Genomic DNA, 15,751 nt, shown 5'->3' with positions numbered 1-15,751 from the left:
AATCAAAATCAACAAAATATATAAAAATATGAAACATTTGATTTTTTTTTACAGTTATTTAGTTTTTATAAAATTTGACATAAATAATCAAAGATAATATATAATTGTTGAATCAATCAGAATCACAATTTTAAAATATGTCAAGTTATTGAAAGTATAATAGTTAATGAGTGAAGCCAAATAATTATATTTTTAATTTTTAATTGTTATGTTCTAATCAATAATTATAGTTTTAAATTATAGTCTCTAAAATTTATTGGCAATTCAGGATATATTTAAGATTTGAGTTTTAAGAAAAAATGAAAAGATAAAAAAAATCCATTTCTAATAACATTTTCTAATTTATTAATATTTTAAAATAAAAATAATATAAATTCTGAAAATTTTATATTTTTATAATTTATTTTTTTATATGAATATATATATATATATATATATATATATATAAACAAAATTTCATCTATTCCTTTTTTCTTCTTCCTATCCTTTTTTTAGGGCATTTAAAAAATGAACAAGTTTGAATAAAAACGCAGCACGTTTGTTCAGTTTGAACCCCGCACTTCTAATAGATGTACCGAAATTTAGCAAATAAACTGTTTTAAGGAGAGTTGCAAGATAGAGACAGACTAATAAACACGATAAAAGTGACGTTTAGTAAACATGTTGGAATGAGATCGAACAAAATATAAGGCACTTTGGACCCTTTGGACTTAGTTTTTGTTTAAGTACATTTTAATTTTAAATTAAATGTGTTCAAATGACTCCAAACGCGATGGGTGAAGCAGGCGGCTCCGATGCAGACGACAAGACTTGCATTCATTTGTACAAACACTTTAATGCCAAAGACAGAAAGTGTAGAAGGCGAATAATAACAAAGTTAAGATATATAATTAAAGACATAAAATGTTTTGTATAAGTAAATGGCAGGAAAGGCAGTTGAGTAACTACCATGGGCCTTCAACCTCGCCAAGAACCAATAGGGCCACAGAAAGCACAAATACAAGAATGTGTCAAAAATTAAAAATTATAAGACATGACACAACTATAATATAACATATTAAATTTATCTAAAGTTAACATATAATAACAAGAGTTTATTATTTTTTTGTCTTTAAAATTTTTATAATTTTTGTTTTCAATTCTCTAACTTTCTTTTATCTATTTTAATCCTTTAATTTTTTTATAATCCTTACTTTTATAGTTTTTTTTAACTTTTTTGGGTGATTAGAGTCCCTTAAAAGGATTATAAGAAAAGAAAAAAAATCAAGACTAATAATAAGAATGAAAAGAAAGTTTAAGGACAAAAATAAAAAATATATGAACTAAAAACATAAATTCTAAAAAGTTTAAAGACAAAAAATATTTTTTCCTAATAATAATAATAATAGAAGTCATTTTAAAAATAAACATAAAATATAAACACAATAAAATACTAAGATTTATCTAATCATGGTGATATTCCGATCAATATTGATATAAAAGTTTTCACATAATATCCCGCATGAGTATGTACTTGATGTGGTTAACACATTGGCACAAATACTATTTAAAACTTTTAAATTATGAAATAGTCAATTTAAAATAATGCCACTAAAAATTGTCATTATCTTTATTTTAGTCTTATTCATCTTCTTCAATCCACATTCACCATATTACCCCAACTCCTCCCACCAACACCTAACACATGCACCATCATCATGCCAAGCTACAACCAACGCACATGATGACATCATCAACTATTCGTTACATGGGTTGCCACCACCACCACCAATTACAACCCTTGTGGAAGAGGGAATGGATGCATTAGTAATTAAATTTAACCCATAATATGACGTTAAGGCCGACACAAGCAGATAAATGGTTTTGGGCAGGGGAACAAATGGGATACTATTATGTGAATTATCATGCTCTATAGGAAATGCAGAATTTTCCCCAAGTTTTTGCTTGTTTTACACTTTTGTGGAAGTTCGATGTGCCTCCAAAAGTCAAGCTTTTTGTTTGGAGGGCAGCTTTGAAGGTTGCCCTAGGGATAACCTTTGTAAAAGGGGTATCCATGTGTTAAACGATGATTTCGGATGTGCTTTTTGTTTCCAGGTGGATGAATCCATTAATCATATCCTCTTTGTGTGTCCTCGAGTATCTTATGTTTGGTGACAGTGGTATCAGATGGTAGGAATTATCTCGGCATGCCCATGGTTTGTGGATGATCATTTTAGCTAACATTCTACACGGATCTAAAGTAACAAATCAGAGATGACAGATTGCGTGGTGCACCATTTTTTGGAGCATATGGCTTCATCGTAATGCGTGTGTATTTGATGAAACTGGGTTCGATGAAGTTAAACTCATGGAGGATAGTTTGTTTTATGCATGGACATGGTTGAAAGGAAAAGTAAAGACCTTTAACTATTTTTTCTCACAGTAGATGTGTAACACAGGAGCATGCAGGTCGAAGGTTATCCTATATCTGTAGTTTCTTTCTTAGTAGTAACCCAATTCAGTTTGTCTTTACTATCATAGGCATGATTATCACACTCTCGAATTAACTCGTTATCTCTTACGAATTTACAAATCCACTTATTTTTTGTGAGTTGACTCGTATGTAAACTCTTGTTTTAGTAAACTCTAGATAAACTCGATAAACTCTAAGTAAATTCTATAGACTCTCAATTTTACCACTTAGTCAACAAGTAAAAAAATTAGACCAAAACGTAAGTTATTTTAGGTTGTTTTCTATTTATTTATTCTTCAACATGCCTCCAATCCATTCAGTATGTTATTCCGGAATAATTTTTTTTTATCTCTACCAACCTCAAACCCTTATCCTCTGATAATATCAAACCCTCGATGGGAATATTCTATCATTATTATAACATCTAGAAGTTATTATCTAGTAGTGATGCATTACGAGACTTAGTTATTTAAGTATTGTGAAATTTATGATTTACTATTTTACTTTATTATATTGTTAAAATGTTTAATTGGTATGTTATTTATAGATATTTTATTATTATTTTTTATATAAAACATACTATTATGCACTTACAAGCCAAATTTATGAAATTGTCACAAGTTTACCATAAACTCTCGAATTTAAAAATGTTGATTTATAGGTGTTTGTGTGATGTGTGGGGTTCAACCCCTATATATATCGTACTTGTATAGGTTAGAATCTTATTTTATGCACTTTCAGGCTATGCATGATAAGATTCTTACCATGATCTTGTATCTAGCAGCTATTTATTGGCTTGTCAGCTATTTATGCACTTCTTGTGCCTTATATATATATCTCTTTGTTGGTTGATAAAAAAAAAAATCCTTCACATACATACCTCTCTCGCCGAAAACCGAAAACCAGCACAGACTCATTAACCTCCAAAACAATCACCCCAAAAACCCTACAACAATAATGCAATTACCACCTCTATGAATAACAACAATATACCCTCCACCGCAAACAATAATGCAATTACCACCTCCGAGAACAGTAGCCACAAACCAAATAGACCTAAGAGTATTGTTCAGGTTCGAGATCGAGTTAATCACCGCTAAATGAACTAGATCTCGCTGTTCAGGTTCGGGATCAAGCTAATCATTGCAAAACCAACCAAATCTCGTAGTTCACGTTTAGGGTTAAGCTATTGTGGTTGGATTTCTGCACATTTAGGTTCTTGTTCAAGTGGGTTATTTTTTTTTTACCCGATAATGTAATTAGTGGTGTTGTTGTTAGGACATTTGCAAAAGATATGGAATATGGTTTCCTGGTCAATAAAGAGGTTGGTGGCGACAACAATGAGAGTAAGGTTGGGGACTTCGACATAGGGGTAGTGATAGTGCAGTCAAAGAACAAGTTACAGAAACAGGGGTGCAATTAGCAGGCAAAACCAAAAGAAGAATTGCAAGGCCTACTTACCTTAAGGATTACGTATGAGCTGGTGCAGAAGATCTTGCTTGAATGATGCTGATCGTATAGGGGGGACAAGCATAACCAATTCTGATATTCTCTAGCACAAAAGGAAATATTTTGTTATTGAGAATTCAGTATAAATAATACTATGTAATAACAACATCATCATCAATGAAAAATACCATTTACTTTCCTTCTTCATCTCTTCTGGAGGGGCTGGTTTTCGAAACCAGCCCCTTACCCTTTATTTCCCTATCAATTTGGTGCTCTCGTTCTCGTTGCCATGGCCGATTCAACCAAAACTCCAAACAAACTCGAGGATGTTATCCTTAAACTCACTACCCATCAGCTTTCCCTTGGAGAATCCTTGCAAACCATGACCCCAAAATCGATGAGCTTCTTCATCACCTCTCACCACTAGTCTAAGTCCCTGCAACAACCTCACCCACCCCGTCCCCCTCACCTATACTTGCAGTAAACCACAAAATCAAGTTAGATGTGTCTCGCTTCGATGGGTCTGACCCCTTGGGTTGGATCTTTAAGATCACCAATTTTTTTTAGTACCACGGTACTCCAAAGCAAGAACGACTTATCATTGCTTCTTTCTATATGGACGACAGAGCTTTGGCCTGGTTCCAATGGATGACTTACAATGGACATTTCACGTCGTGGCTGGTTTTCCTCCAGGCACTTCAGACCCGCTTTGCACCCTCCCAATACGAAGACCCTACCGGGGCCTTTTTAAATTGACACAGAGAGGGACGATGGCTCAATACCTGTCAGACTTTGAAGACCTCGCCAATCGAATCATCGGCCTTCTTCCACCTTTTTTACTGAGCTACTTCGTTTCCGGCTTGACGCCAAAAATCCGCTGCGAGGTCCACGCGCACCAACCCTTGACCCTCGTCCAGGCGGCAGGCCTCGCCCGTCTTCAGGAGAAGAAGCTCCTCGATGGCTGCCAGGTGCCCCGTGGCCGAACGTCACAACCCATACCACCCCCACCTCTACTCCCCTTACCCAGCCGCCCTTCCCCACCATCTTTGAAGCGATTATCCTTAGAGGAAATAGCATCGCAGCGAGAGCGCGAGCTCTGTTTCAATTATGACGAGAAATACCATAGAGGTCATCGTTGCGCCTCTAGGGTTTTTCTCCTCATAACAGAGGATGAGGACCCCTCTCTGTCTAATATAGAAGCAAGTGACCCGCCCCTTGACCCGCCCGATACTGTTGACCCGTACCCGACCCAAATAAGCTTTAATTCTCTAGCGGGTAATGTGGCCCCGGAGACACTCCATTTTCTGGGTCTCATTAGTGATCATCAGGTTGTGTTGCTGGTGGACGGAGGAAGTACGCACAACTTCATTCAACACCAATTGGGTCTGTCGCCCCGAGCCACAACTCCTTTGCGGGTAATGGTGGGAAATGGCCAACAATTGGAGTGTAATTGCCTATGTGAAGCCATTACAGTGGACATTCAGGATACGAAGTTCACCGTTGACCTTCATGTGTTGCCGATATCGGGAGCCAATGTTGTCCTCAGTGTCCAGTGGCTAAAATCTCTGGGGCCAATCCTCACCGATTACAACTCCTTATGCATGAAGTTCTTCCACGAGGGTCGTCTCATTGAGCTCAAAGGGGATAATGAGTCCACTCTGAACTCGCTCTTTTTGCCACAGTTTCGCCGATTTTTCCGTAAACAACAGGACAACATGTATTTCCATATCGCGGTGCTTTCTGACGACCACTCTGATGGCACTAGCAAGGACATTCCTCCCACCGTTCAAGCTTTCCTCAACAAGTTCAATTCCTTGTTCCAGGCTCCCCACAAACTGCCGCCGGAAAGGGACACCAACCACCATATTCACCTGCTACCTAACACTACCCCAGTTAATGTGTGGCCATACCGCTATCCCCATTACCAAAAGCAGGAGATTGAGAGCCAAGTGGAATCCATGCTTCAAAAGGGACTCATACAGCCCATCACCAGCCCCTTCTCTTCTCCGGTACTCTTGGTTAAGAAACAGGATGGATTGTGGAGGTTGTGTGGACTATCGTGCCTTGAATGCACTCACGATCAGGGACAGATTCCCCATTCCCACCATAGATGAACTCTTGGACGAATTAGGCGACACTCGTTGTTTTTCAAAGCTTAATATGTTACAAGGGTACCACCAAATAAGAATGCACTCTGGGGATACTCCGAAAACAGTTTTCCGCACTCACCATGGCCATTACGAGTTCAAAGTAATGTCATTTGGTCTGTGTAATGCACCCTTTTCCTTCCAAGCCATAATGAATACACTTTTTCGACCCTACCTCTGTCGCTTTATCATTGTCTTCTTCGATGATATACTGATTTACAGTGGATCCTTCAAGGAACACCTTATTCATTTGGAGGTCGCCTTCCAGGTATTGCTTGACCACCAGTTTGTCTTAAAATTATCTAAGTGCTTCTTTGCTCAATCTCAGGTGGAATATCTCGACCATTTAGTTTCCCACACAAGAGTGCAACTAGTGGCTTCTAAGGTGGAAGCCATCGATCATTGGCCTGTTCCTCAGTCCACAAAGGCAGTACGAAGTTTCCTGGGTCTCGCTAGGTTCTATTGTCATTTTATCAAAAGCTACACCACCATAGCAGCACCCTTGGTTAAAATCACTACGCTAAAAGGCTTCCAATGGTCGACTCAGGCACAAACAGCTTTTGAACAATTGAAGCGCGCGCTCTATCGGAAGCACCGGTATTAGCTTTGCCAGACTTCCAACTCCCCTTCACCGTGGAAACAGACGCCTCGGGGGTAGGAATGGGTGTGGTCCTGTCACAACAAGGGCACCCAATTGCCTTCTTCAGCAATCCTTTTAGTCCCAGGCTCTTACGCACTTCCACATATGTGCGTGAATTGTTCGTGATAACCTCGACGGTAAAGAAATGGCGTCAATATTTGCTTGGCCACCATTTCACCATTATCACTGATCATCGAAGCCTCAAGGAGTTGTTAACTTAAGTGATCCAGACACCGGGGCAACACACATACTTGGCAAGATTGATGGGCTATGATTACCAAATTATTTATCGATCAGGAACTCATAATCAAGTTGTGGATGCATTGTCTATACTTCCAGAGCAGGAATCCTTTTTGCTGATGACCTTTTTTGTCTCGTGCCTCACCTTTATCGATGAACTTCGCAAGCAACTAGAAAATTGTCATGCCTATGTGAATCACTGACAAGCTATTATGCAATCGCCGACGTCGCATCCAGAGTCCACGATTGCTCACAACTTAATCCTCGAGAAGGGTCGTATTTAGTTACCACAAGGACTTCTGATGATTCCCACCCTGCTCACTGAGTACCACTCCACACCTACAGGTGGACACATGGGGTCGCAAAAACACTCGCTCGCATATCCAAAAATTTATGTTGGTCGAGCCTCCGAGATGATGTGGCGTGATTCGTAGCTCAGTGTACCGAGTATGAAACTAAGAAGATGGTGGGGTTGTTGTGCCCACTCCCAGTGCCTCATCGTCCATGGGAGGACCTCTCCCTCGACTTCATCATGGGACTTCCCTTATATCACGGCAACTCAGTCATCCTTGTTGTAGTTGATCGCTTTTCTAAGGGAATCCATCTGGGCATGTTACCTTCCTCACATACAGCTCACACAGTAGCTTCTTTGTTCATGGATAATGTGGGAAAGATTCACGGGTTACCTCGAAGCCTGGTCTCCGACAGGGACCTTCTGCTCGTTAGTAAGTTCTGACAAGAGTTATTTCAACTCAGTGGAATGCAGTTAAGAATGAGCTCTACATACCATCCATAGAGTGATGGTCAAACGGAAGTGATGAATAGGATTATCGAGCAATACCTTCGTGCATTGCAAGCCGCGAACGTGGGGCAAGCTACTCCTCTGGGTTGAATGGTCCCATAACACTTCCTGGAACGTGGCAATAGGGTCCACTCCGTATGAGATTACTTTCGGGCACAAACCATTCAATTTTCCTGAATATATCGCGGGGTCATCTAAACTGGATGCGGTTGAGGACATGTTGAAAGACAGAGAGGAAACCTTCCAAGACATTTGAAAAAGCTCCTGAAGGCACAAACCGCTATAAAGCATTTTGCGGATACGAGACGACACGAGGTGTCATATCAAACAGGAGATTGGGTATTGCTCAAACTTAGACCTCATCGCCAGCTTTCGGCCAAGGGTCCTCAGGAGATGCAGGGCAAATTGGCCAAAAGATTTTATGGGCCCTTTAGAGTTGTCAAACGCATTGGACCAGTAGCGTATCGCTTGCAACTTCTAGACAACGCCCGCATACACCCTGTCGTCCATTGCTCGGTATTGAAACCATTTCGAGGATCACTGGAGCTCGATGAAGCAATTCAATTACCCAGTAATTTCTTTCAGGACCAGCCCGTCATCTCCCCTTTGGCCATTCTGGATCACCACAAATCTTCGCCGACAGGCCCGTGGGAAGTTTTGATGCAATGACAGGGACTATCACCGGATGATACATCATGGGAAGACTGGGACAAACTACAAAAAGACTATCACCTTGAAGACAAGGTGATTCTACAAGGGTTGAAGGGTGATAGTGCAGTCAAAGAACAAGTTACAGAAATAGGGGTACAATTAGCACGCAAAACCAAAAGAAGAATTGCAAGACCTGCTTACCTTAAGGATTACATATGAGAATTCAGTATAAACAATATTATGTAATGACAACATCATCATCAATGAAAAATACCATTTACCTTCCTTCTTCTTCTCTTCTGGAGGCACTGGTCCTCAAAACCAACCCCTTACCCCTTATTTCCCTATCAGGTAGGTGGCGAGGTTCTGGAAGGCATTGGTGGATATCAGTAAGGTATTGCCGAATTTGATGGTGTAGATGTTAGCATAAGAAAGGGACCCGAAGGTGGCTTTGATGTTGGGTTTCTTTGCTTTGAAAGGCTAAGAGGGTGAGTAAGAACACCTGCTACAGGGGATAGGGCACAACGGAAAAGGAGAAGGAAAGATAAGAAAAAAGGGATAAATGTAAAAAAAAAAAATAGGTATGTTAAGGTCAAACAGTAAAGGTAAGTAAAGATAGTCATAATTTTTAACCATCATTATATTAAAATTCAAAAATTAATAGAATATTAATATTTTTAACAAAAATTATAAAAAAGATTAAAATAAAACTCTTTTAAAAATATAAATAACTAAAATAAAATTTTTAATATTTAATGTATAAAAAAAATACTAAAACATAAGTGACCCAAAGGTTCCTATGTCCAACAATTCCGAACAGTTTTATATTCCGACAAATTATTTATATAAGGAATTAACTAATTTTAAAAAAAATATATAAACATGACACAATTTAAAGACGAAACATATTATAAACCACTAGTGTATCAACTATCAAATCAGGAATCTGTCATCCAACATTAAGTGGGTGAAATTTATGTTAATTTGCATTGTTCTCGTTCCTGTTCACATACACAAAAAGTCTGATAAGTCGCAACACAAATTGTAACAATAAGGTCCCCTTTTTTTAACTACAACATTAGGAGATGACAAATTAAAGTATTATGTGGCTACTAACATGCATATTTCAATGTAACCAGCATACTGATTAAAGCCTTGTATCCAAGCAGATATAAAAAAATTAGAAAATCCGTATTCAAAAGTTTCGAGTACCTAGTTCTACACTGAATAAACACATATTAATTATTCATACAATTGCTCCCCATAGCACATGACCCCCTCATCAAAAAGCTACTTGAAGGTTTGTTATGAACATACTCAATTTCAAATAGTGAACTTTTCTCACCCAACTCTCTTTCAGTAGTGTGACTACAAAATTTGGAGAAGTATAACCTGTGCTGAAAAATACCTGTTCCATCCACCGTTGTCATGAAACTAATAGAATTATTGATAGAATACCAAAATGTAGAATGAGAAGTTATAAGTTATACTTAGTATGCAATATCATCAGCTACAATTGGTGGAACAAATCTGCAATTTTCAAGAGTTTGCTCAAAGATGTGTCCCACTCTCAGCAGCTCTCCCTGCAATTTAATTCCCAGCCAAAGGATGATTATGTTGCTCAATGTCACAAATATATTCTTGTACATCATCACATGCCACATTTTTCTTCATTATATATGCTATTCCACAAAAGACTCCAATAAGAATATCAGTAAGACCGCATTAGTTAACTTTGGCTATATGGTAACTTTCAATCTTGTAAGCAATGAAAATCACATTGACAAACAGTATCTTTCCTAAAAAATGATGGATATTTTCACACACACAGGAGGAATCACTTGTTCAAGTCAAAATCACTCTTAAATCATCTAATAACTTCTCAGAGATTAATTTTGTCCCAAAATCTACCACTGGATTTGGAGTTCCTATTATATAGATTATATTTATAAATTTTTACTTCATTCATTTTGCTGGCATTATTTTTTATGAAAACTTAATTAGTAATGTTTCCTCTTATTGTTCACCAATACCATTTAAATTGTTATAGTCTTTCAACTCAACATCTGCTCAACTTTTAGGCCTCCTGCTTCATCATCCAGCAAGCGAACAGCATCACAAAAAATGAGAGGAATTTCAATCAAAACTTGGTGCATATAACATAACATCCATGCTCACAGAAAAGAAGAATTTTGGAACAAAATACTTGAACCTTTCCAAGAAAGAAAAAAGGCAGACATCAAATCATAACATAAGATCATTGTGATTTGTACCTCCTACGCAAATATCTCATTTGACAAATAATAGAGACTAGAAAGAAAAGAAAAAAAAAGCTATAGGTAACATAGAGAACCTACAGGAAAAGCCAATACCTCATTAAATGCTGCACCAATCATTTGCAGACCAACAGGAAGGCCTGCATGCCCACCTTCAACAAATCCACATGGCAAAACCAAGGCAGGAAGTCCGGCTAGATTAACATTTACCTGTAAAATAAAAAGACAAACCACCAATAAAGAAGGGCAAACACTATGTTTGATATGTTAATGTACATTAATGAGACCTGAGACAATACACAAGATCAAACTCTTAACCATTGGGTAATTAGTTATGCTTAATAGTGACTTAATTCCAATAGCAAATTCCCTTGCAGAGCTGCTAGAACTCAAACTACTATAAACTTGGCATATGTTGAGGTAGAACTCATGCAATGCAATTATGCAACCAAACCTGCAGTTAATGGTAAGCAAGATAATCCTTGGATTGGTTTTCACCCATCTAGATTTTCTAAGGCATAACCTACAATTTTTGCCAGATCTGACCGCCATCAGTTATGTGGTCAAAGGATTTAAAGCTTTAGTAGCTCAAATGCTCAAGCTTGAGCTAAGTGGAATTGAAGAAGTTCAATAGTGCAAGTCTAAGGCCTCATCCTAACACTATTTGGTTCACACATAATCAAAACTACAAGCCAGAAATCTAGCTCTAGAAGAATGAAATGCTCACAGTCATGATGTCGCCTGCATACATAGCCAAAGGACTATTTTTCTTTTCACCTGCAAATGCCAAAGGCAATGAAACAATTAGCACTGCAGGCACTAAAGAGCAATAAAGCAAAAGCAAAAAGATGTAGATGCTTACCAATTTTATAAGCAGCTGAAGGAGCTGCAGGGGAAATCAAGATGTCATTTTGATTGAGTGCCTCCTTAAAGCTATTCCTAATTATGGTCCTTACCTGTAACAATGCACTCATAAATATCTTCATTAAAATCCTAAATCTAAAGAAGATTGTGAAATTAACACTAGAAACTTAGAACTTCTTGAAGCAACATGTATTTGCACCAATCATATGAAACTGAATTCATAATTATCAAGACTTAAATCAGACCTATCAAGAAATACATAAAATAATAGTAGTAGCACCTGCTGTGCACGTTTGTAATACGCATCATAGTAACCAGCTGAAAGAGAATATGTTCCCATCAAAATTCTCATTTTGACCTGAGACATTTAAAATTGAAAGCTAGATTAAATAGCAATACAGACACATTTTTTTTTTTTGATCAGCAAAAATAGATATATATTCATATGAAGTACCAGAGGTACATACAATACATAAGGAATTAAACCATATAGATGGTTCCAAAATCAGACTAAACACAGTCTTGATAGGAACCAACCAATGGCTGAGAAACATAGGCAGAAAGATTGATTTGATATGTGAAATCCTCAACTAAACAAAACCATTCCTAAGGTTACTTGACCACTGGTTATAATGTATTGTAAAATTCCTCTCTAAACTTCTAAGCCAGGTCCAGAGAAGAAAAACTGCATCTTCAAACACTTTGTTGCCATTGAACACTGCATTGGAAAACAGTATGCCGTTCCTATGCTGCCAAATAGACCATGTCAGGGCCAGCCACCAACATTGCCACCTATTTACCCTTATGACCTTGTCCAGACACATATGAACCATTACTTTTAAACTGGCATATGTAAAGCTACCACGCATTTGTAGCCAAATTTGAAATTAAGAAGGACTGAAAGGTGTGTACCTCAGAACCAAACCCTTTAGCTCGGGAACCTCCATAAAGAGAATCTAGCTCATCAGCATAAACTTGGTTTCCATATCTAAATATATATGAAGGGTTAAAGCCAGGCTAATGGTTATCAACAAAAAACTAAAACATAAAAAGAAACAATGTGGTCAGTTGTGTGTGTATTCAGGGGGAGAGAGATAGGAAAGGGGGGTTCAGCCACTGACCTGATACCATCATAGCGTGACAAGTTGGAAGATGATTCAGACACAGCAAGAATATAATAGGCTGGCAACCCAAGGGAAAACGATGGCAGTGATACCTGTAATAAGTTCATAGCAAATGAAAAGGACATTCTGAAAATATAAACTGTAATAATATAAATGTCCAAAGCACCTATAGAAGTTATCATTCAGAAGTATAGAAAAAAAATGATAAGGACCTCATTCACAGAGCATCCTAATTCCTCAAAATGCAAAGCAGCAGCACGAATTGCAGAAATTACTCCAGCATCAATGCCATCATCAATAGTTTCACAGATCAGACCAACTCTCAGTCCCTTCAAGGGCTTACTTTCCAAGGAGCTCACAGAGTGAAAATGAGATTGAAAGTTGGGTACATCCTGATAAATGAGATTATTTATTATTGAAAAAACATTGGCTTAATAACAAGAAATAAATAAGACTTAAATCTAGTTATTTCAGCAATCACCCATCTTATTGAGAAACAGATTTTACTGAACAATATTATTATCCCTTGTCAACAATGAGAAATAGGATGGCTTACAACAGTTATACCAAACATAGTGAAGACCTCAGAGTCCTACCTGCTTACTTGAGGTGGCATCAAATCTATCATGGCCAGCAATTGCATGAAGGAGAATCCCAGTATCAGCAACCGATGAACCAAAGCAGCCAATGGCATCAAGTGATGATGCATACGCCATAAGTCCAAATCTTGAGACACGCCCATATGTTGGCTTCAAACCTACAACACCACAAAAAGATGCTGGCTGCCTCACACTTCCACCAGTGTCACTTCCCAATGATACAACAAACTGCCTGGCAGAAACTGCAGCTGCTGATCCACCTGATGATCCTCCTGGCACCCTAGACTCATCCCATGGGTTGGCAGTCACCTATTGAATGAACATATGCAGCACCTGAGTAAACCAATCACAGTTATAAATGGGTGATATAAATAAGAAAGCTATAAACCAAACAAGAAAAAAGAACAGCCAACCCACAGGTAAGGCACAGCCAATACAACCCCACTTTTTTTTTCTATCCATTAAATTATTCAATAACAAAAAGGGAAATAACATAACAGGAATGAAAATTAGCAACATATCATTGCATGTAATGTGACTAATGTCCATCAAGTCATTCGTTGACAATTTTAGTTCCTCATTTTCTCTCCCAAGCAAACACTAAAATCCTGCTTTCATAATAGAACAGGCAATCAACATTTCAACTCCTAAAAACACAAAATAGACAACATATGGTCATAAAATTACTTATCCTCACATTCATTGCAAATAATAACACAAACCAGGCATTTCAAATAATCAAATTTGAGAAAATACATTCTCAGAAACACTGACATCGCACAATGCTCTGACATCACGCAACACCACTCAACACATGCCATGTCAACCATGCAGAATTGCAGATCAATCATCTTGTTAACGTATTGAATCTAAGAATTTAATTACAATACACAATAAGTGTAAATGTTTTTTACTCTATCATTCGATCCTAAATTATTGTGTACAGCAAGATTATTGACATTCATAACAACAAATTTAAAAGTCATATGTAAATTGATTTATAATTAGTTAACTAACTGTAAAAATATTCCCACTAATTATAAAAAAATAAAAAACTCATCTAAGGGTCCATTTGGAACAGCTTATTTACAGTTTATTTGAACTTATCTTATGGCATAAGCGCTAGCGTAAGCATTTGAATGAACTTGTGAAAAAAAATTACGGCATGCCTACAAGCTGTTTTAAGCTGATTTCAATAAGCTCTCCATGATATTTCATGAAAACAACTTAAGGCTTATATGAAAACATTTTAACTCTATTTCTTCTTTGATTATGCGTTGAATTATGGATTCAATTGTTAAGCGTTTAATAAATTGAGTTTTTTACCCAGTCGAGCCGAGAGAATGTCTCGATTTTAAAACTTTTAACAATTATTTATCTATCTAACTAACTATCTATAGTACAGTTTAGCTCAGCTTGAATGCACAATTCAACCTTGAAAATACAACACAATGACTACACTTTAAATTTAACAAAAGCATAACAATTTTCAAATTAAAAAACCCAAATGCAATTACAAAATTTTCATGTAAAGCCATTTTAGAATGAATGAGTGTATATAAAATTAAATTTTAAAAAAGAGTGTAGTATTAGGGGAGAAAGAAAGAGAACCTGAAATGCAGAAGCTTCAGTGGTGCTACCCATTCCAAACTCATCCATATTGGTTTTCCCAACAACAACCCCTCCCAACTCCCTCACTCTCTTCACCGCGGTGGCGTCGAACGGCGCCCTGTACCCCTCCAGGATGCGCGACCCGGCCGTCGACGGCATGTCGGCGGTGCAGATGTTGTCCTTGACGCCCACGAGCACGCCGGCGAAGGGGCCGGGGTCCTCTCCGGCGGCGATTTGGGCGTCGAGGCGGCGCGCGTGGGAGAGGAGGACGTCGTCGTCGGGGAGGTGGGGCTCGGTGAGGCGGAGGCGCGCGAGGTGGGAGAGGACGAGATCAGCGGCGGAGGCGCGGCGGGAGAGGAGGACGTGGCGGATGGATAGGATTTCGGACTGCGGCGGAGGGGAGGGGGTGAGGGAGGCGCGTGAGGCGAGAGAGGGAGCGAGGGGTTTGAAGTGTGGATAGTAGCATTTTTTTTATTGAGAAAGAGAAGAAAGGGAAATGGGGGAATAAAGGAATGAACTTGTATGTGGGAAGTGAGCTAACACCAGCCACTATCAGTCATGGCGGAAGCACAGAAGGGATGGATAGGTTAATGTTTTGTATATCGTTTGTTTCTTTTGTCGAATCCAGTTTCTTTTGTAGTTTTGCTACGCCTAAGGCGCGTTAAGATAGGTTAAAGGATGATAATAGGAGAAAAAAAATTAAATTAAAATATAAAAAGGTGTGGATCTCTCAAAAAAAAAATCTTTTTAATATTATTTTCATTTTTTCTTTTCAAACACACTTTTAGAAGATGAATTAGAGGTGAAATACGGAGTGAAAGGTAGATAAAAGTTTTGAAGAAAAAAAAGTTTAATTCTATGCTTCCTTTTACTTTCATATCAATATGAAGTGAAAG

At 37.9% G+C, this 15,751-nt stretch overlaps 1 long non-coding RNA gene and 1 pseudogene across 1 annotated transcript; both read right to left on the bottom strand.

Annotated features, from left to right (window-relative positions):
* Positions 1 to 676: 676 nt before the first annotated feature.
* On the bottom strand, positions 677 to 8,950 carry LOC114395600. Its single transcript, XR_003663071.1, has 2 exons — positions 8,663 to 8,950; positions 677 to 4,004 (listed from the first exon to the last, which is right to left on the bottom strand). It is a non-coding gene; the product is annotated as an uncharacterized LOC114395600 (long non-coding RNA).
* Positions 8,951 to 9,423: 473 nt separating this feature from the next.
* Positions 9,424 to 15,508, bottom strand: LOC114394684 (annotated as a pseudogene).
* Positions 15,509 to 15,751: the final 243 nt, after the last annotated feature.

Source organism: Glycine soja, chromosome 18, assembly GCF_004193775.1.
Source record: "Glycine soja cultivar W05 chromosome 18, ASM419377v2, whole genome shotgun sequence".
Taxonomy (NCBI): domain Eukaryota; kingdom Viridiplantae; phylum Streptophyta; class Magnoliopsida; order Fabales; family Fabaceae; genus Glycine; species Glycine soja.
Note: the sequence above shows the minus strand (reverse complement) of the source record. Positions and strands in the feature narration are given on the sequence as shown.